Genomic DNA, 21542 nt, shown 5'->3' on the forward strand with positions numbered 1-21542 from the left:
AAAAATCACAACATTTTTATTCTTTAACAGATATTTTATTATATCTTTTCATGTGACAACACTGAAGAAAGGACACTTTGCTACAATGTAAAGTAGTGAGTGTACAGCTTGTATAACGTGTAAATTTGCTGTCCCCTCAAAATAACTCAACACACAGCCATTAATGTCTAAACCGCTGGCAACAAAAGTGAGTACACCCCTAAGTGAAAATGTACAAATTGGGCCCAAAGTGTTAATATTTTGTGTGACCACCATTATTTTCCAGCACTGCCTTAACCCTCTTGGGCATGGAATTCACCAGAGCTTCACAGGTTGCCACTCGAGTCCTCCTCCATGACGACATCACGGAGCTGGTGGATGTTGGAGACCTTGCATTCCTCCACCTTCCGTTTGAGGATGCCCCACAGATGCTCAATAGGGTTTAGGTCTGGAGACATGCTTGGCCAGTCCATCACCTTTACCCTCAGCTTCTTTTGGGGTTGTTATCATGTTGGAATACTGCCCTGCGGCCCAGTCTCCGAAGGGAGGGGATCATGCTCTGCTTCAGTATGTCACAGTACATGTTGGCATTCATGGTTCCCTCATTTAACTGTAGCTCCCCAGTGCCGACAGCACTCATGCAGCCCCAGACCATAACACTCCCACCACCATGCTTGACTGTAGGCAAGACACACTTGTCTTTGTACTCCTCACCTGGTTGCAGCTTGACACCATCTGAACCAAATAAGTTTATCTTGGTCTCATCAGACCACAAGACATGGATCCAGTAATCCATGTCCTTAGTATGCTTGTCTTCAGCAAACTGTTTGCGGGCTTTCTTGTGCATCATCTTTAGAAGAGGCTTCCTTCTGGGACGACAGCCATGCAGACCAATTTGATTTGCAGTGTGCGGCGTATGGTCTGAGCACTGACAGGCTGACCCCCCACCCCTTCAACCTCTGCAGCAATGCTGGCAGCACTCATACGTGTATTTCCCAAAGACAACCTCTGGATATGACGCTGAGCATGTGCACTCAACTTCTTTGGTCGACCATGGCGAGGCCTGTTCTGAGTGGAACTTGTCCTGTTAAACCACTGTATGGTCTTGGCCACCGTGCTGCAGCTCAGTTTCAGGGTCTTGGCAATCTTCTTATAGCCTAGACCATCTTTATGTAGAGCAACAATTCTTTTTTTCAGATCCTCAGAGAGAGGTCTTTGCCATGAGGTGCCATGTTGAACTTCCAGTGACCAGTATGAGAAAGTGAGAGAGATAACACCAAATTTAACACACCTGCTCCCCATTCACACCTGAGACCTTGTAACACTAAAGAATCGCATGACACCAGGGAGGAAAAATGGCTGATTGGGCCCAATTTGGACATTTTCACTTAGGGGTGCACTCACTTTTGTTGCCAGCGGTTTAGACATTAATGGCTGTGTGTTGAGTTATTTTGAGGGGACAGCAAGTTTACACTGCTATACAAGCTGTACACTCACTACTTTACATTCTAGCAAATTTTCATTTCTTCAGTGTTGTCACATGAAAAGATATAATAAAATATTTACAAAAATGTGAGGGGTGTACTCACTTCTGTGAGATACTGTATATGTTTTATGAATGAATGATATTTAGCGCTTTATTGTGTTTTGCTGTACACCCAATTCGCTTTACAATCATATGAGGGGGATCTCTCCTCAACCACCACCAGTGTGCAGCATCCACTTGGATGAATCGAAGGCAGCCACAGTACAACGGCACGAGTGCTCTCACCACACACCAGCTATAGGTGGAGAGGAGAGAGATAGAGCCAATTCAGAGGGTGGGGATTATTAGGAGGCCATGATTGACAAGGACCAGTGGAGGGAATCTGGCCAGGACACTGGGGTTACACCCCTACTCTTTACAAGAAGTGTCATGGGATCTTTAATGACCACATGGAGTCAGGACCTCGGTTTAACGTCTCATCAGAAGGACGAGTGCAAAGCTTATTTCCAAGAAGTCTACAGGTGACAAACAAGGATCGCTAGTATTTGTTTCAATGTACTGCATACCCTGTATACAGTTACCTAAAATGTACCACATGTTCCTAGAAGGCATATCACCAAGTCCATAAGTCCACTGCAGCTACATAGACTGCTATTACCAACACAATACATGGATGGAGAATAAACTGTTTTACTTGTCTCACTAGCATAATGTAATCACTAAGTGCTTGTGCATTAAACACCTGTATGTTCTAACACTACCTGTCAGAAATATAAGCAAGATCTTAATGATCTTTACTGTATTACAATTATGACTAAATCTGAGTATTAAACTGTAAGGCAGCAGGCTAACGGACATATAACTGGCATATCAGCAGCTTGTTAGGCTTCAAGATTGTTAAATGTCTACTTGTTTCCAAAGCCTTAAAACCAAATGGCCTAACAAGCTCAATTTTATTTCCTATGTTGACATTTTATATTAAATGACTTCATATTAAAGCTGCAATCTGTAACTTATGCCTCTCTATCGCCATCTCTGACATAAAATTACTTTGTTTACTTATCTTAAATAGGCTGAAATAAAATGACGTCAGACTGACATTTCCTGTGAAAACAAACACAACAGTTCAAATCCTTATGATAAATTAACCATTGCAAATTGGGGTAAGGTAGGGAGAGATTTTTATGTACTTGCTCAATATCTGTTTTTTAAACAAACAAATGGTGGGTTGCAGCTTTAAAACAAAGTCGAGTGGGGACATCTCAAAGAGATAATTTTTTTTAAGTGCTCTTGATTTCATGTCAATAGCCATCTTCATCCCACAAAGCATTTTACTGAACAAAAATGTGGTTATGTATGTGCATGCAAGAAAAGTAATCTACATTTGTTGTCCATTTTGTTGGAAAGACTGCACATTGTGTACTACTGTATCACAAAATTTATTTTGTCCATTTGTTGTAATGACTGACAGTGATTCATTCTGGCCTAACAGCAGTCCAAATGTAGTTACTGTGTTCAATATCACGGAAGATAAAAAAAATCATGAAAAATAAGAACTCTTACGCAGAATCATTTGAGATTCAAACAAGCACTCCGAGTGCATCTGAATATTTATAACAGCATGTTAAGTTCAGTGATTTTGGCCACTGATATGCCTCAGAGATTATGTATTTTTGTAGGCCAATTTTGTAGGCTGGTTCCTTCGACCGAAAGCCTATGCATTTTTCCCATAGACTTTTGGAAGATTGCAAAAATAAGATCTGTGATTAACAAATGTTCATGATATTTACACATTTTGTCTATCAAGATAATCTTTACAAATAAACACAATGTTTGCAATTTTTGAAGCCTAAATACAATCGGCAGAAGTAAAAAGCTAACACGACGCTATAAACAGACTACACTATGGTCACTCGATATCAACGTCACCACCACCAAGCCTCCGACAACTTTCTCAAACTTTATTAAAAACGTGTTCCCTGGTTAGTAATTACTCGGTGAATGTATCCCCAACAATGATTTCAGAGATGTGTGGCCAAGTTGCATTATTTGTGGGATTTATATGCGCGATGACATCTAATGTCCCCGCCAAAGGAAGTAGTCGCTTTTAGCAACTTGTTAGCAACCGCCGTTTTAAAGACACAATAAAGGTTTAAAAAAAATCACAAGCGGGTTATAACCGGTGTGTTTCATGTCATAGATTAAAACGTGAAAATATTTAGAGGTTTTGATAGCCACAGACCTTATTTCAGATGATTTACCAAAAACCCATTAAAAAAATGGGATTTGCATACAAAAATATGTCAAATCTGAGGCACTGAATAACAAATGGTATACTGTATAAGCCTTGCTTATGACAACATTCTAGAGTCCCAATCTTTATACATTCAGCAAAGCTAAGTTGTATGAAGCATACTGCATGTCCTTCTCAATGGACCATCATCATTTACTCCCTGGATGTTGTTTGGTGTATTCTCTCTGTGTGTCAGGGAGCAAGCAAAGAGTGAGGTGGGCGTATGAGAGGCAGTGAATATTCTGATGGTCCTCAGGGTGGGCAGCTATGATGGTCTGAAAAGCAAACAAGGAGAAGCTATCTGGCATAACCTTTCCTTTATCTAACCATCTACTGCATCTAGCTTGTCCCTTTATCCACTCTTTCCTTCACCCACCCACTCATCCATACATCACTTCTTTATGTTTAACATAACATCCTTTCATATCTTTTATTTCCGGATGAAAAGAAGAGAGGTCACGTCATGGTCTTGTCAAGCTAATGCTAATGCTACAGGGTGAATGAGAGATTTTCCTGCTTCGTTAGTAGCTCTGTAGGACTGAGAGATTATACACAGAAAAACAAGCTCCTGTCTCTGTGCACACCCACACATATATCTCTCTCAGTCTCTCTCTTCTTCAATGTGTGCAAGGATGTGTGACTTAACCACCCACTCTTACACTCTCTCTGTCTCTCTGTCACCTTCTCTTCTCTGCATGGCAGAGATAGAGTTTGTCTTTTGCTCTCTCTCTCTCGGCTCACTGCATCTCTCATATTCACATACAGCACATGCTGATACACACACACTCCTCTGCCCCGCTCATACACACACCCACACGCGGCAGTATGCGGTAAGTCCTTAGAAGTACCATCGCTGCTTGGCACGTATGCAGAAGCGCGCGAGAATCGCAGACTCCGCTGCCTAGCTACGTCTCCATGGCAACAAGCGCAGCGCAGCCCCGTGTAGCACTGTCGAATAACAGAACAACGTAATCCTCGGCAGAGAAAGAGGAAAAGTGTGAAGAAATACAGAGATTTGTTTCTCCGCATCCGTGAGGGGAGCAGAACTGATTACACAGCTCCTCTCATAACTGAGGGGTTCTGAGACAGACCTGTCCTAACCGTCTCTCCTCTCACTCCATCTCGCTCTTAACTCACTTTCTCACAACACTCTATGAACACCAAGGCAGCAGTTTCCATCAGCTCGGTGAGTGTTTTTTAACGGAGGCTCAAAATGAGCTTTTTTGAACTCTCGTATGCGTCAGACCTTCTCGAGCTTCTGGGCAAACTCTCTTCCTACTCTCACCATCTCTGTAGAAGTGCGTTGAAGGTATTTCCTTCAAACTATAATCTAAAGCTCCCTTCTGTGCTTCTAGTCTTAGACACTTGACCCTTGAGTAACACTGGTTGCTTATTTGATATTTTTAGATTCTTATAATGAAAAGGTTCGGGCCTCGGGGGGGGGGGGGAAACTCTGTATAAGGACAAAAAGCATCATAAAAGTACCATACATGAAGCCGTACAGTAGGTGTGACTATATTAAAGCAATAAGCCCCGCGAAGCAGTGGGTTACAGTGCATTTTATAACAACTAAGGGTGTCCCGTAGCTGTTATAAAATGCACTGTAACCCACTGCTTCGCGGGGCTTATTGCTTTTATAAAACTGTTACTCCATATGCTTAGCAAGGTTGCATAAAATAAAGTAAATAAAATGATATTTAAGCTATGTGGTGCGGTCAGCCGTTATATATTGGGGTATTTTATAACGGCTTAGAACTCCGCTCAGCCAATCAGAATCAAGGATCAGAACTGACCGTTTTATAATATAATCTATTACACATTGAAAATCTTGCTCTCTGTATGAATTTATATTTTAGCTAGTCATTTTTTTAGTTTAAAGGGATAGTTCGCCAAAAAATGAAAATTCGGTCATTCGCTCATCCTCATTCTAAACCTGTTCGAATTTCTTTCTTTTGCAGAAAAAAAAAGATATATATTTTTTTAAGAACGCTGACAACCAAACAACATTAAACCCCACTGACTTCAATTAAATGAACACTAAACCATTTCTCAAAATACAGTATATACTGTATATTTTTGTTCCACAGAAAAAAAAAGAGTCAGATATAGGTTTTCAAACACAGGAGAGTGAAAATACTTTGAGAGAATTTTTATTTTTGGGTGAACTTTAACCCAGTGGTTCGCAAACTGGGGGTCGCAGCCCCCTGGGTGGCCCAAGATGGATCCAGGGGGACAGCTTTGTGGCATATTATGAAATATATAAATTTATGATACACTTTGTGCAATCAAAAAAATGATGAAAATATGTTTTTGGTGTAATTCAAATTCTATGTTTAAGATCATAAGTCTTTATTTGGGGGGGGCACAAGTGATAAGCCCTACACAAAGGGGGCCTTACGATGAAAAATTTCAAGAAACACTGCTTTGACCAGTTGAGACACCATTCACTTTCATTACATGAACAGTGGTCAGCACATTCGCATGTTGTGTACATAAAAGAAAGTCATATAGAGAAGTGGTTCTCAAACTTTTTTGTTGTAAGGCCCCCTTTGTGTAGAGTGCATCGCTTTGCGGCCCCCCAAATAAAGACTTATCTTAAATTTAACATTTTTACTTAAACATATTAAACATATAAAACATATTCGGTTATACAATGCTGAAACATCAATTCTGGTGGTCTTATTTTTCTGATGTTTGATTGCATAAAATCTATGATCAATTTCTATATTTCATAAAATGCCACAAAATCTGTGGCCCCCTGGATCTATCTCAGGGCCCCCAGTTTGAGAACTACTGATATAGTGTGTTCAATGGCCATAGAGAACATTGACTGAGAGACGCTTTATACGACACCAGAGATGTTTTAAAGATATTTCACGGACTGAATACTGAGACGATATGATGATTTGATGTGACAATTTGATGTGGCACAGAAACTACAGAGACTTCAGTTACCCATCATCCGCTAGTCAATGCACGGTCATGTCTGCCACTGACAGCCTTTATGCTTTGACTCAACCACACGTCATTCGTCAGATGTCGGAGATGTTATTTAATGTTTTTTTTTTTTAGAGCTGCATACACATGCTTTATCTTAAAAATAACCACACATCTCTGTTTGTTATTATTGTGACACCAACTTTGCTTTTGTTAATTATAAAAATATCTTTATGTATACATGAAGAAAGTTACATCAGAGATCCGGAGTCCCTGACCAGTGAAAATCTTCCTAACGAGCACGTGCATCAGCCATTCGGAGGCTTTCTGATTAGTCAGATTCCATCATGCATAGCTGTGATTGGATGAAGCGTGTGAAACATTACTGAGGGTGATGATGACACATCTAGCCAGCCATTAAAGGGATACTTCACCCAAAAATGGAAATTCTGTCATCATTTACTCACCTTCGAGTTGGTCCAGATCTGTATAAATGTCTTTGTTCTGATGAACACAGAGAAAGATATTTTTGAAGAATGGTCAAGTTACAACCAGAAAGAGTTTGCCCCCCATTGACTACCATAGTAGGAAAAAATACAACGGTAGTCAAAAGTTCCCCAGAACTGTTTGCTGTCCTACTTTCTTCAAAATGTCTTCTTTTGTGTTCAACGGAACAAAAAAATGATAAAGTAATTTTTCCTACAGTGGGAGTCAATGGGGGAGCATTCTTCCAAATATCTTTCTCTGTGTTCATCAGAACAAAGAAATTTACACAGATTTGGAACAACCCGAAGGTGAGGAAATGATGACAGAATTTTCATTTTTGGGTGAAGTATCCCTTTAATAGTGATACATTTAAAGACACTAATCCCAGTCATTTTTGAACTTGTGGGGACATGTCTTGGTCTCCATGAGGAAAACAGCTTATAAATCAATTATTTGAAAATGTAAAAATTTAAAAGGTTTGTGTGGGGGTTACTGTATGGTTAGGGGTAGGGTGAGGGGATACAACATACAGTGTACAGTATAAAAATGATTATTACTACGGAATGTCTCCATAATACATGAAAACCCAACAAGTGTGTGTGCGTGTGTGTACACAGACTCGGTTACAGTATATGTGAGGAGGGAATTCTGTTGCGCACATTTCACAATTTGCGCACATTTCTAAAAGGACTCTATTTAAAAAGCTTATACTTTGGCATAAATTATGTTTCCTAAAATTGAATAATGTCAAACAGTTTGTGTATAGGTTTGTTTAAAGGAAAGGTAAAATAAACCATTATCTTAGTTTGAAAAACTCACTAACGTTTCTCTGTGTTGACTAATATGTAGACTCCTTGGGGGTTCAAACATTTGTACTACATGCATACATACATACATACATAGACACATACAGTAAATGTGTCAATATAAATATATATATATATATATACAGTATATATAATTATGTATGTATGTGTATACAGTATATATATATATATAAAACTATCCTTCTCGATAGTTGAATAATTCCGCTGCGCGGAGGTAGACTTCTTAGAGAAGTAACACACGGGGTGATCCACGTCATCAGCACCCCTCTGCTGGAGAACAGCTCCCGCACCAACATCGCTAGCATCTACCGCGAGACTAAATGACTTCAAATGGTCCGGTACAGTCAACACTGGTGCCGAAATTAACAAAGATTTAACATCTTCGAATGTGCACTGACGCTTATCAGACCACTTGAATGGGGACTTAGGACTTAATAAATCTGTAAGTGGAGAAACCACACTTGCAAAGTTCCTACAAAACGAGCGATAGTAACCCACCATACCCAAAAAACGTCTCAGTTGCTTACGGTCCGTGGGAGGTAGAAAATCACAAACTTTTGCAGCCACAGGACGTACTTGACCGCTGCCAATGATCTTTCCCAAATACACAATGGTAGCCTTTCCGAATTCACACTTACTCAAATTAACAGTGAGCAAGAAAAACTTGACGAAGTAAATTCACATGTTCAACCCATGAGGAACTGTACAAAACCAAATCGTCGAGATAGGCTTCACAACCAGACACATCAGCTAAAATGGTGTTAACGAGCCGCTGAAAGGTGCTTGGTGCATTCTTCATTCCAAATGCCATCACCTTGTAATTAAGAAATGCATCAGGAATGACAAATGCAGAAATTCCTTTTGAACGCTCGGTTAACGGCACCTGCCAATAACCTTTTAACAGGTCGAGTTTCAACACATAAACAGCAGAGCCTACTCGATCAACACAGTCATCTACCCTCGGTAAAGGATAAGAATCCGTTTTTGTAACAGCGTTTACACGTCGATAGTCAGTACAAAATCAAAACATGCCGTCTGACTTTTGCACCAGCAAACACGGCGAACTCCACGGGCTGGAACTGGGCTCAGCAATGTTATTTTCCAACATGTACTAAACTTCTTTTCGCAAATGAGCTCGTTTAAGTGGGTTAACACGATAAGGGTGCTGTTTTATCTGTGAAATTAAACCCACATCAATATCGTGCTCGATAACAGATGTCTGACCCGGAACGTCACTGAATAACATTGGAAACGAGTTGATCAATTCCATAATATCAACTACCTCGGCTGGAGACAAATGCGTTAGTTGACTGGGCAAAATTAAAAGCATCTCCGAATTTTTCAATCTTCCTTCAACTACACATCGAGATGGACCAACGTCTGCCTCGTCCATGCTCTCAGACACAAGCAATCCAACAGCGGATATGTTTGATTCTGGCGCTAAGGATTCAGCATTCTCTATCTTATCAACATTTCTCTCGTAATAGGCTTTAATCATGTTAACATGACAAACTCTGGAGCTTCGACGACGATCAGGAGTATCAATGACATAATCTTGGTCCGACAGTTTCTTTTTAATCACATAAGGACCAGTGAAACGAGCTTGCAATGACCCACCAAGCATAGGTAACAACACCAACACTTTGTCACCAGGAGTAAAAGTCTGTTCTCTAGCTTTCTTGTCAAACCAAGTTTTCATCTTCTCCTGCGTTTTTCCAAGATTTTGCTTAGCCAACTCGCAAACTCGGGACAACCGTGCACGAAATTGAGACACGTACTCATGAAGAAAGGTGCTTTTTGAATCAGAGATCCACTTTTCTTTTAACACTGACAAAGGACTGCGCGGTGTGTGTCCAAAGACCAGTTCAGCTGGGCTAAACCCAAGGGACTCCTGCACCACTTCTAGTGAAGCAAACAGCAACCACGGAGTGCCTTCCTCCCAGTCCCTTCCGAGCTCAAAACAATAAGAACGCATCATAGATTTTAAGGTCTGATGGAACCTCTTCTAGTGCACCCTGACTTTCAGGATGATAAGCAGTAGAAACGTTATGCTTAATACAGAGTCGCTTTAGTGCTTGAGAAAACGTTCGTGACGTAAAGCTCATTCCACGGTCACTTTGTAATACTTTTGGCAATCCAAAAATAGAAAAAAACTTAATGAGTGCCTTAATAATCACCCTGGCCGTAATGGAACGCAAGGGGACTGCCTCAGGGAAACGCATAGTCGCGCACATCATAGTCAAAAGGTACTTATACCCAGATTTTGAACGTGGTAAAGTTCCAACGCAGTCAATGATTACATGCTCAAATGGTTCCGAAACCATAGGGATTGGGAAAAGCGGCGCAGGCTGAATAATCTGGTTGGGTTTCCCCACCACTTGGCAAACGTGACAAGTCCGACAAAAATGTGAAATATCTCGTTTCAAACCGGGCCAATAAAAATTCCGCAGAATCCGGTCACACGTCTTCGCGACACCTAAATGACCAGCCAGACCATTGTGTGCCACGCTTAAAATCATGTCGCGGTATACTACCGGAACTACAATTTGGCTGACCGTATTCCAGTCATCCGAAGATTTTGGAGACACCCATTTTCTCATTAAAATCCCATTCTTCAGAAAATACGCCTTAGGCACATGCCCACTCTCCGGCTCAGTTTCAAATTTCTCCTTGAACGTGACTTTGTGTGTTAAAATGAAGTCATCGGCCAAAGTAGCAGCTTTGTGGAGCGTGTCTGCTTTCTGCTCATTTATGTACGTTTTAAAATTCTTCCATAAGAATTAACTGTCTAACTTGCTCTTTATTATCAGCTTTCTGAGAGGCGCACCAACGGTCGAATAAAGTTTCCTTTTCACGCGCAAACTCAACGTATGCTTGATCTGGAAGCTTCATATGATGTTTAAAACGCTGTCTATACGCCTCTGGGACTAACTCATAGGTTTTTAGAATAGCAGCTTTAACAGTTTTATAGTCACCAGATTCCTGTATAGATAACGAGGCATACGCTTCCTGTGCTTTGCCCGTAATCACACACTGTAAAAGCAACGGCCAGACGTTTTCAGGCCACTTTAAAGAAGCAGCTACTTTCTCAAAATGGCAAAAATATTTCTCCACGTCCCCCTCACAAAACGGCGGAACCATCCTCCGATTTCAGCCAACATCAAACTCCACAGTGGCAACAACAGTTGCCTTGGCGCTCATCTCCAATTCCATTTTTCTCAACGCAAACTGTTGATCAAGCTCACGCTTTCGCAAGTCTAATTTGGCATTTTCTAGCTCTACTTCCTTCTCTTTAAGTGCCAATTCTCTTAGTTTAATAGCGATTTCGCCTGGTAAAGGACCAGTTGCCTCCTCCACATCACTTCCATCTCGCAAAGGCGCTTCCAAAACACCCAACTCAACCAGGCTACCTTTAAGGACATTTTTAAAAAGTCTTATGCCTAGGAGCTATTTCAATTTTATACTACTCTGCAATTTGCAATAACTGCTCCTTCGTACATGATAAAAGCAGCTGTTCAGACGGATTCTCTCGAAATGTATCCACTACCGAAGACATTTCTACACACAGAACCCTCGAAGTACAAGAAATAATGGAATAACTTTAATCACAGAATTTTACGAAACGTTTGTAACTACCCAAACTTCTAAATCACATACGTGCACCACAAATTCGATCCACAATTTACCTGACTAATCAAAGCAAAACTAAATTTGGCCGCAAATTTACAACGAGTAAGCTATTCTACGAATTCAAAACAAATTAAATTACCAAAACTATAACCAACAGTGATCCCACAGCACACAAATGTATTTACCCTACTTGGACATTAATTCCCTAGTCTTCAGTGGCGTTCGGGGCTCGAGGCAACTTTAAACGCTAAAATCAGACCCACCTGCGTTCCGATCCCATTAACAAGATCGGCCACAGGTGAACTGAAGCGTGCCCCCACTCCGAATAACCACTAAAAATAAAAAAGGCAAAATAACAAATTGGCAGGTCCACAAACCTACCTGACGATTAAAGCATAGGGTAAATACTCACGTGGAATCACAGTAGTTATTTCCGCAGTGAAGAAGAATCCAAACAATCACCACATGGACAAAACAGTCGGCCACATTCTTTCTCCCACACCAACCAATTACGAACTACCAACGTAATAGTTAAGGACGAGCCCCCAATTATGTTACAGCCACTGCCATAACACAAGGAGGGAGATAACACAAAGCTTAGTCTAGGGGTTTTTATTTAAATAACATAATATAACAAACATGGTGTGGACAGAAAATAATCAGGTAACAAAGGAGCACCCGGGACGATCGCTCCATTCACGCCCTCGGAGTGTAGCAAAGCGGGTTCATTTAAGCACACAGTAAAGGGTCCACAGCTGTACGGAATCTACTCAACTAAACACAAAAACAAGTAAACGCCATTCCAGCCCCTATAGGGGCAGACAGAGCTTTACAAAAAGAATAAACACATGTTAAATGTAACACATACATACATACATACATGTATATATATATATATATATATATATATATATAGACACATACAGTAAATGTGTCCTATAGTGTGACAGCAAAATGTAAAAAAACACATATTAATACTTATTATAATAAATATTTATTATTAACGGTTTGTTTTCTAATTTTTTGCTGTCACACCATAGGACACATGAATGGTAACTTTGTAAGCTATCCACTATCATAACCCTCAGAAAATCCACCTTCATTTTATTTCAAGTGACATCATGGGTTTCACAAAGTGAAAAGACTTTAAATGGAAATCACAAAAATGTCCCAAATCCACATGTTTCTGCACATGTAAAATTCATGTGGGTTTTCACCAAGAGAAAACTGAGATTTATCTGTAAACACACATCAAACCTCTAGTTACTTTAGAGAACAACATTTCAAATGATTCCACCAACAAATCACTGTCTTCCTCTCCAGTTCTCCAATCAGTGCACACGCAAACACACTGCAGTTGAGAGCAATCCAGTAATGAAGCCGTCGATCTGGGTTTGGCACTTGTTCCAATGTTTGCCAACTCACTATGAGGCAAGTTTACATTCCACCATGCTCATATCTCTGTTTGAGCAACAGAACTACAGAAAGAGTTTATACATGTCTATGTGTGTGTGTGTGTGTGTGTGTGTATGGGGGTGCGTGCGTGGGTGCGCGTGACACCTAAAGAGTGAAGAGAGGAGGGGGAAAGCACCGCAGGAGCAAGTGTTTAGACCCGCAGTGCTTCCTCCTCGATGCTCCATCTCTCCTTGCTGATATATATGATAGGACCGTGACAGAAAGTGCAGTAAATCTTCTGAAGGTAACAGCCAAGAGCACACGCACACACACACACACACACCACGCATGTCTGGTCTACTATCTCCATGGGGACAGTCCATAGGCGTAATGTTTTTTATACTGTACAAACTGTATATTTTATACCCTACCCCTAACCCTATGCCTAAACCTAAAGATCATAGAAAACTTTTTGCATTTTTAGATTTAAAAAAAATATTGTTCCGTACAATTTATAAGCTTTTTTGCCCATGGGGACCTCAATTTTGGTCCGCATGGTGACACGTGTCCCCATGTGTTGGTGTGCATTCCCCACCGGGGACCTAAACCTGTCCACACACTCACACATTTAAAGTCCCTTTGAATGGGACTCAACTCTGGTTGTTAGTCTAGATCAACTTGATAGATCAAACAAGATACAAGATAAAACAAATTGACTTTTTTATAAAATATTTCCTTGGCACATGCACTTAAACTCCAAAGCTGTAGTTCACAGTGTCCATTTACCCACACACAGTCTAAGAGCCACTGTGTGAATAAACTCTTCTCACCCACTGCGCGCCAGTCTGTTACGTGACTGTGGAGGATGCCGCTGTTTTTGAACGCATTCAAAAAAATGCTTACATAAAGTCACCAAGCCCACTCCTACAAGAGACTTTAACTGGTCACATTTCCCATTCAGAAGCAGAGGAAGTGCAGGTACGCTACAGTGAAAGAGACAGCATTCCCGATCCAACAAGGTAGCTAATCCGTGGGTTTGGATATTGCGAGAATCTGTGGATACAAACACAAGCCCCTCTTGTCGAAATCAATAAAACACCAAACACCACAAATCTGATTTCTGAAGGACAACTGTCCAGTACAAACACAAACAACAAACCTACGCAAAGTCTTGAACCTGTTCAGTATGACGTTCTTCTCGGAGAGTGTGCGGAGCGCTCCGGAGCTCCATGGTTATGAATGTGAGAGTAGAGAGATGAAGCACCCACGTCTGCCTACCTGTCAGGTGAGGACCAAGTCCGTTCGGTTCTGTTCGAATCGATGACAGATAAACGTTCGATCATGGGTGTGGAGAGTTCTCAATCATTCTGTTTGACTCGCTGCAGTACGCCGCTTCTGTCACACGCACATAATCTCTTCCTTTCCCTTCGACCTCTCCTCTTTCATTCAGACCCTCCAAGCATGACTCAAAAAAACGTGAGCAAAGTAAAATGAAAACGGCAGGGAGGATGCAATGCCCTCCACAGAGCAGTAGCAGTTGGCTCAGCGAAGGACCCTCTACTGCAGCACAGCGCAGGAGACACACTCACGCACACACACACACACATACACGAGCTCCACACCACACACACACGCGCTCTGACTGATCTACTGAAACACAGCCACAATGAAAACCTGGAGATGGAATCTAGGAATCACAGCAAGGATGGCTCTTTCATTTGATCTTTTTTGTCCTTTTCTAATCTCTCGTTTTTTCTCTGTGTTTGTAATAGACAGCACTATCATTTTTGACCCACTCTTGAGGTGCAACCTGTCTCACTCTTTCTACCCGTCTCAAATCTACCAATCCACTCCGAGAGGAAACCACAAGTGTCATCGCTTGCATCCTGTCCAAACATGGGCAAGTTCCTAAACTTGGGTGTGATGATAACATTTGGGAAGGAGGCGTTCTGACGGACGCAGAAAGTTAACAGTAGCTGAGCCACTAAAGATGAAGAAGAAAAAGGCATAAGTGAACCGAGAAGCAAAATTCAGACCGGAACTGATGTCCGAGCGGGGGTAGTAATGCGTGACCGGATGCATGAATATGATTTTTAAAAGTAGGTTTTGCCAATACAATGATTAAGCAATAAATCCCAAATGTACTTCTCACTATATTACATCAATACCTCAGATCCTTACATTGATTTTTTAAATGCATTTCCAGGTGCATCTCAAAACATTTGAATATCATGAAAAAGGTCAATATATTTTGTCACTCATTTCAGAAAGTGAAACCCATAAATTATATAGATTCATTACACATAGAGTGAAATATGTCAAGCCTTTATTTCTTGAAATTTTGATGATTATGGCTTACACATAATGAAAACCCGAAATTCAGTGTCTCAGAAAATTAGAATATTGTGAAAAAGTTCAATATTGGAAAGTCATGGTGTCACACCCTAATCAACTAATTACCTCAAAACACCTGCAAAGGTTTCCTGAGCCTTTAAACGGTCTCTCAGTCTGGGTCAGTAGGCTACATAATCATGGGGAAGACTGCTGACTTGACAGATGTCCAGAAGACAGTCACTGACACCATCCACAAGGAGGGTAAGCCACAAAAGTTCATTGCTAAAGAAGCTGGTTGTTCACAGAGTGCTCTATCCAAGCATATTCATAGAAAGCTGAGGTGAAGGAAAAAGTGTGGTAGGAAAAGGTGCACCAGCAAAAGGGATAACCGCAGCCTTGAGAGGATTGTCAGGCAAAATCCATTCAAGAATTTGGGGGAGCTTCACAAGGAGTGGACTGAGGCTGGCGTCAGCGCATCAAGAGCCACTACGCACAGACAAATCCTAGACATGGGCTACAAATGTCACATTCCTCGTGTCAAGCCACTCCTGAAGCAGAGACAACGTCAGAAGCGTCTTACCTGGGCTGTGTAGAAAAAGAAATGGACTGTTGCTCAGTGGTCCAAAGTCCACTTTTCAGATGAAAGTCAATTTTGCATTTCATTTGGAAATCAAGGTCCCAGAGTCTGGAGGAAGAGTGGAGAGGCAGTGCAGTCCAGTGTGAAGTTTCCACACTCAGTGATGATTTGGGCTGCCATGTCATCTGCTGGTGTTGGTCCACTGTTTTTATGAAGTCCACAGTCAACGCAGCCATCTACTAGGAAATTTTAGAGCACTTCATGCTTCCTTCTACTGAAAAGCTTTATGGAGATGCTGATTTCATTTTCCAGCAGGACTTGGCACCTGCCCAAACTGCCAAAGGTACCAAAAACTGGTTCAATGACCATGGTGGTACTGTGCTTGATTGGCCAGCAAACCCGCCTGACCTGAACCTCATAGAGAATCTATGGTGTATTGTCAAGAGGAAGATGAGAGACACCAGACCCAACAATGCAGATGACCTGAAGGCCGCTATCAAAGCAACCTGGGCTTCCATTACACCTGAGCAGTGCCACAGGCTGATTGCCTCCATGCCACGCCGCATTGATGCAGTAATTCATGCGAAAGGAGGCCCAACCAAGTATTGAGTGCATAGAAATGAACATACTTTTCAGAAGCCTGACATTTCTGCTTAAAATATCCTTTTTTTATTGATCTTATGTAATATTCTAATTTTCTGAGACACTGAATTTCGGGTTTTCATTATCTGTAAGCCATAATCATCAAAATTTCAAGAAATAAAGGCTTGAAATATTTCCCTCTATGTGTAATGAATCTATATAATATATGGGTTTCACTTTCTGAAATGAGTGACAAAAAATATTGACCTTTTTCATGATATTCAAATTTTTTCAGATGTACCTGTATGTCATCTGCATTGTTGGGTCTGGTGTCTCTCATCTTCCTCTTGACAATACCCCATAGATTCTCTATGGGGTTCAGAAAACTGCGTTTCTCAGAGCTACTTCTATGCTTTCCAAGAATACAATGCATTTGTTTAAAGCATTCAATCCACAAAGCCCATGTTTTTGGAGACTCAAGTGTTAGATATCGTTTTTTTCAGGAAATGGAAAAACACTGTACTTTTCAAATGATTTAATACTGTGTTGTCAAAGTTTACAAGCACTTTTGAAATATTTCTAACTGGTTAGATATTTGCAAAATCCAGTGACAAACAAAAGGTGACTAATAATAATGATTTTTGGCAAAAAATAAAAATGTTGAAATATGGAGATACAAGGTTTTAGAAGGACAGCAGCCATATGTTTGATGAACTGTTAACTAACATAAAATGAACATTGAAAGTAGGTAGTTTAAAACATGTCTGTATTCTGATTCAAACACAAACAAATATCTTTCGAGGGTTCCATTCGAGATTAAAAGTGACAAACAGTGAAAGTGATTGACAACCTGACAATCCAAACACGTCTTCAGGCCATGAGAGCAGCATGTGCTGTTAACATGCAAATGTAAAGCAGAACATATTTACACTTGCTGCACTCTCTGCAGGCTCGACTTAAACTCATCCAAACTCATCTTCTGACTATAAATGATATCAGGGTGGAACAGCAGTGGATTATATCGAGTGTTATAACGAGCATTTCTGAGATCAGCAGAACGACCTGTATGATCTGTAGATCACCTGTCGCCCGCCACTTCACATCGATTTAGCATCTAAATTCATCAGCAAAATCTAAATGTGCTAAAATATTTTGGGGGATGAAAATTGACAGTTACAGATCAATGGTTAGAAAACCAAGAGTTAGAAATAGGGCTGTGCACGATTAATTGCAATTACCAATAAATCATGCTGAAATTGAGCTGGCTCGATTATGCAAGGCATCGCTAATTTTTTTTATGCGTAGCTTGTCCGTGAAGCACGGCTCTGGGATCAGTAGGAAATGCTGCTCAATCTAAAAGCAGTGCTAGTTTGAGTCACTTATAACGTGATTTAAAAAAGCAACACCCGTCAAACATGATCATTATAAATATACTTTATTATCATGAAAATACCTGAGGAGGCTTGAGGAACAGTGATAAAAAACATGTCCTTAGGCATTTCCTAGAACTACGTGTGTTATGGTCTTCTTCTGCAGTGCGTATTTGGAGTTTCTGCATGAGCGCGCCCTCTGGCTATCGGGTGCAGCAGCATTTTACAGTACTGTACTTCACTCACAAGTTGTGCATAAACCACGTGATATGTATTTCGGTTAATCGTGCACAGCCCTAGTTAGGAAATATACAATGTTCAATGTTGGTGGACAAATATGCAAAATTGTTATTAAATATCAAAGTAGTTTAAACAATACATACAGTATACACTCTAAACAAAGATGAAAAGTATCTGAACACTTTCTGTTCTCAAAGTTTGTACAGGTGTGTGGACGCTCAGAAAATTGCTCTATACTTTCTTGTACTTGGTTTGATATTTATTTTATAATAAAATGAAAAAATTGAAGTGTGACCAAATGTCTCTGAATCAGACGATTCTTCACATTACAATCATATCGATTCTCTTAGCCAGCAATATGAATAATTGTATCCCGACAGAACAGAAGTTTTATATATCTGTTTTTAGGCTGCTACTATTGTGCTGCTTTGCTGTTGCAATTACAACTTAATGCTAAAACATGGGTTTTAAGCTTTGCTGGTTATGTGCAGCTTACAAAGATAATGTTCTTAGGGCTGTCAAGTGATTAATCACGATTATTCGCATCCAGAATAAAAGTTTGTTATTACATAATATACATTATGTCTATGTACTGTGCATATTCATTTTGTATTCATAAACACATATGCATGCATGCATATATTTAAGAAAATATAAACATTTATATATTATAAATTATTATTAAATTATATAATAATTTATAATATATAAATGTTTATATTTTCTTAAGTATTTTATAAATTAAATTATTACTAAATATAAATACATGTAAATATTTATTAAATATGTATACATGTTTGTGTGTGTTCATAAATACAAAATGAATATGCAAAGTACACAGATATACATTATGTCAACAAACTTTTATTCTGGATGCGATTAATCACGATTAATCATTTGACAGCCCTGGTTCAAATCAAAATATTTCGAAACACATACAGTACACAAGCCTACGTGCACAGATTTCAATTCTTAAGTGTGCCTGATATAAACACTCAGTGACACAGATCTTGTTGTCTCATATTGTCGGCTCTCTCAACTCTTGTTGACTGCTGTCAGCGAGTGATAACAGCCCCACCAGCCTAACTCCCTGCTGAGTTAATGGCTCTACCAACTCCCTTCACAGCCTCCGAGAACAATCAACAGGTTGGAATTCCGCTGCAGCGACCACTTTGAGCCATTGTCCTGTTCGAATCTGGTCGAACTTAATAGCAAAGCATAGAAAAATGTAGAAAAACTGAATGATTTAGGAAGATACAATTTTTTTAGTCCTCCTTCAGCAATTAAACAAAATCACGGAGCTCACAGATGTTTTTTGGAAAAGACAGTGATGGATGAGTATCAACATACACACGCTAAAATTACATCTCTAAACCACATAAACATCCAGGAGAACGCAACTTGAATAATCTGCATGTGATTGTTCAGCATACTGATAGGCCAACACATCTAATCTTTGGGGTACAGTCGACACTCTCCCACTGCAAGTAGAAGTCATTAGATGATTTGTGATGAGAGATTCTACCATTGATGGAGTAAAAACATGCTGCATCAATGCCCCGTTGGCTCAGTCATCAGATGTAAAAATAGGACAGAGGACTGATTTAATAGTTCTGTGTATATCAGCACTAGCAGCATCAGTCTGCGTCGGTGGAAAACTTGAAAGAGGAATTTCAAGGGATTTAAAGCCGTCCAGCTGTGACAAGCAGTTCTTGATTACAACTGAGAAGCTGAGAAAAGTCTTAATTTTACTGAATAAAAGTTATTCTCAGCTGTTATTCAGTTTGTGAAAATAACAGATGGATGCCACAGTTATCCTTCCAGTTTAGAATAATGAAGCAGCACAAAATAAAATAATACTAATAATCCTGTTCTCAGCTCAACTGTATTTTATTTAAGAGGTGTATAAAGACCTTACATAATGAGCTATTTATGTCTAGCGGGTCCCCTTACATGGAATTTGACATTTTGTTTCTACAGCATCCCTAAACGGACAAACTGTTTCGCGTTTCGTAAATACGTTATCTCGTTCGGCAAAGAAGCGTAAACGTGCCAACATGTTTGTCCTGTGTCAGTTGCAGTCAAAAAGTCATTCTTTTTAATGAGTTTGCCATTCTAAAATATGGATAAATATACTAAATAAAAATGAGCAAGCGTTTCAAAACAATTTAACGGTAGTATATGTATAACATTTTATAAAACGTGAAACGCAAACATGAACTTAGTGCCCTAAAACTGCTGCTACCATCTGTGTTCACTTATTTATGCAGGATTCACTGTTCTTGCTGATATTAAGATCAAATACTGATAGATGAAACTGTTCACACAAAACGACATGTTATATTATTAACCCTACAGTTTCTACCAATAATAATTAATTTAGCTAAATAGTAACTGCTATGCTGTCTGTAAATTTTGAAGCCTAAAACATGGGTAATGGACCAAATGAGATCCCTGCTTCGCCTGATACAGCCCATTCCTCTCTTATACAAAAAGTAGTAATGATGCTGTTGGGTATTTGCTCACCACTTAAGCTTCTATCGTTACTGTTGACTCTCCACACACTCACTGCTGTACAATCTACTGTTCTGTTGGCTAATCCTCATGGTCCTGTGTGCACCCTAGAAACACAAGTAATGATCATTTACTGTACATTCCCACTCCACTGCAGACTGGCATTTTCCAAAGTCTTCCGGCAAGGAAGCATAATGGAGACAATTCTAACAAAGAGAACAGAATACGATGAACAATAGCAAACTGAGATCTTGGGTAAAATGACAAAGGGGAAAAAATGACTCCACAGGAACAAGCTAACACAAAACACAGCCGCTTCCAACTACAGGAGTTCTTCAGTTTGGCATGTTATAATTTCAAGGAGTATTACCCTAAAGTATAAGATTTAATGCTTACATTTTATGCTATCTATAAACACACGGCAGTGTGTAGAGCTGTTTAATATCCTGAACTGACACCATCTGGCTTCGCTGAAAATCACATCTGAGCTGCATGAACCTAAGCTTGACGTGCCATTACTAGATAACCATTGATAACCCTACAGTACATTTAAGCAGGATCTGTCTTCTTGCTTTGTAAACACTTTCATTTTTCAACTGGCATAGTGGGTTCTCTGCTTGAATTACGCTTTCCATTAATTTAACAAATGTGCGTCGTTCTGTCTTAAGCGCCAGCACCGCATCGCAGTCGGCGAACCCTGCACAGAAAAATCACTCAAATAGCTCAAAGCAGGCAGTGATGTATATCTGTGATGCATGACATCAAGGGCAAGTTTACCATAGTGTTTACATTTAGCATTTGCAGGGGATATATTGGGGGTGGGGGGATGCAAGCAAAAAAACGATAAAAATGATTTGATATACACTTGATGAGCTTATCAAACCATTACATT

At 40.0% G+C, this 21542-nt stretch overlaps 1 protein-coding gene across 8 annotated transcripts in view; it reads right to left on the minus strand.

The window, feature by feature from the left end:
- Window positions 1–21542, minus strand: part of LOC130559876 (disks large-associated protein 2-like) — a 127036-nt gene that overhangs the window by 75180 nt on the left and 30314 nt on the right. For 2 of the 8 annotated variants that reach the window (XM_057343185.1, XM_057343180.1), the window contains exon 1: window positions 14312–14776. The exons of 3 other annotated variants lie outside the window; for them this stretch is intronic. The gene's annotated coding sequence lies outside the window, so the exon portion shown is untranslated. 3 more of the 8 variants (XM_057343183.1, XM_057343181.1, XM_057343184.1) reach the window with 3 other exon arrangements.

This window comes from Triplophysa rosa, linkage group LG10 (genome assembly GCF_024868665.1).
Source record: "Triplophysa rosa linkage group LG10, Trosa_1v2, whole genome shotgun sequence".
NCBI classification, from domain to species: Eukaryota; Metazoa; Chordata; class Actinopteri; order Cypriniformes; family Nemacheilidae; genus Triplophysa; species Triplophysa rosa.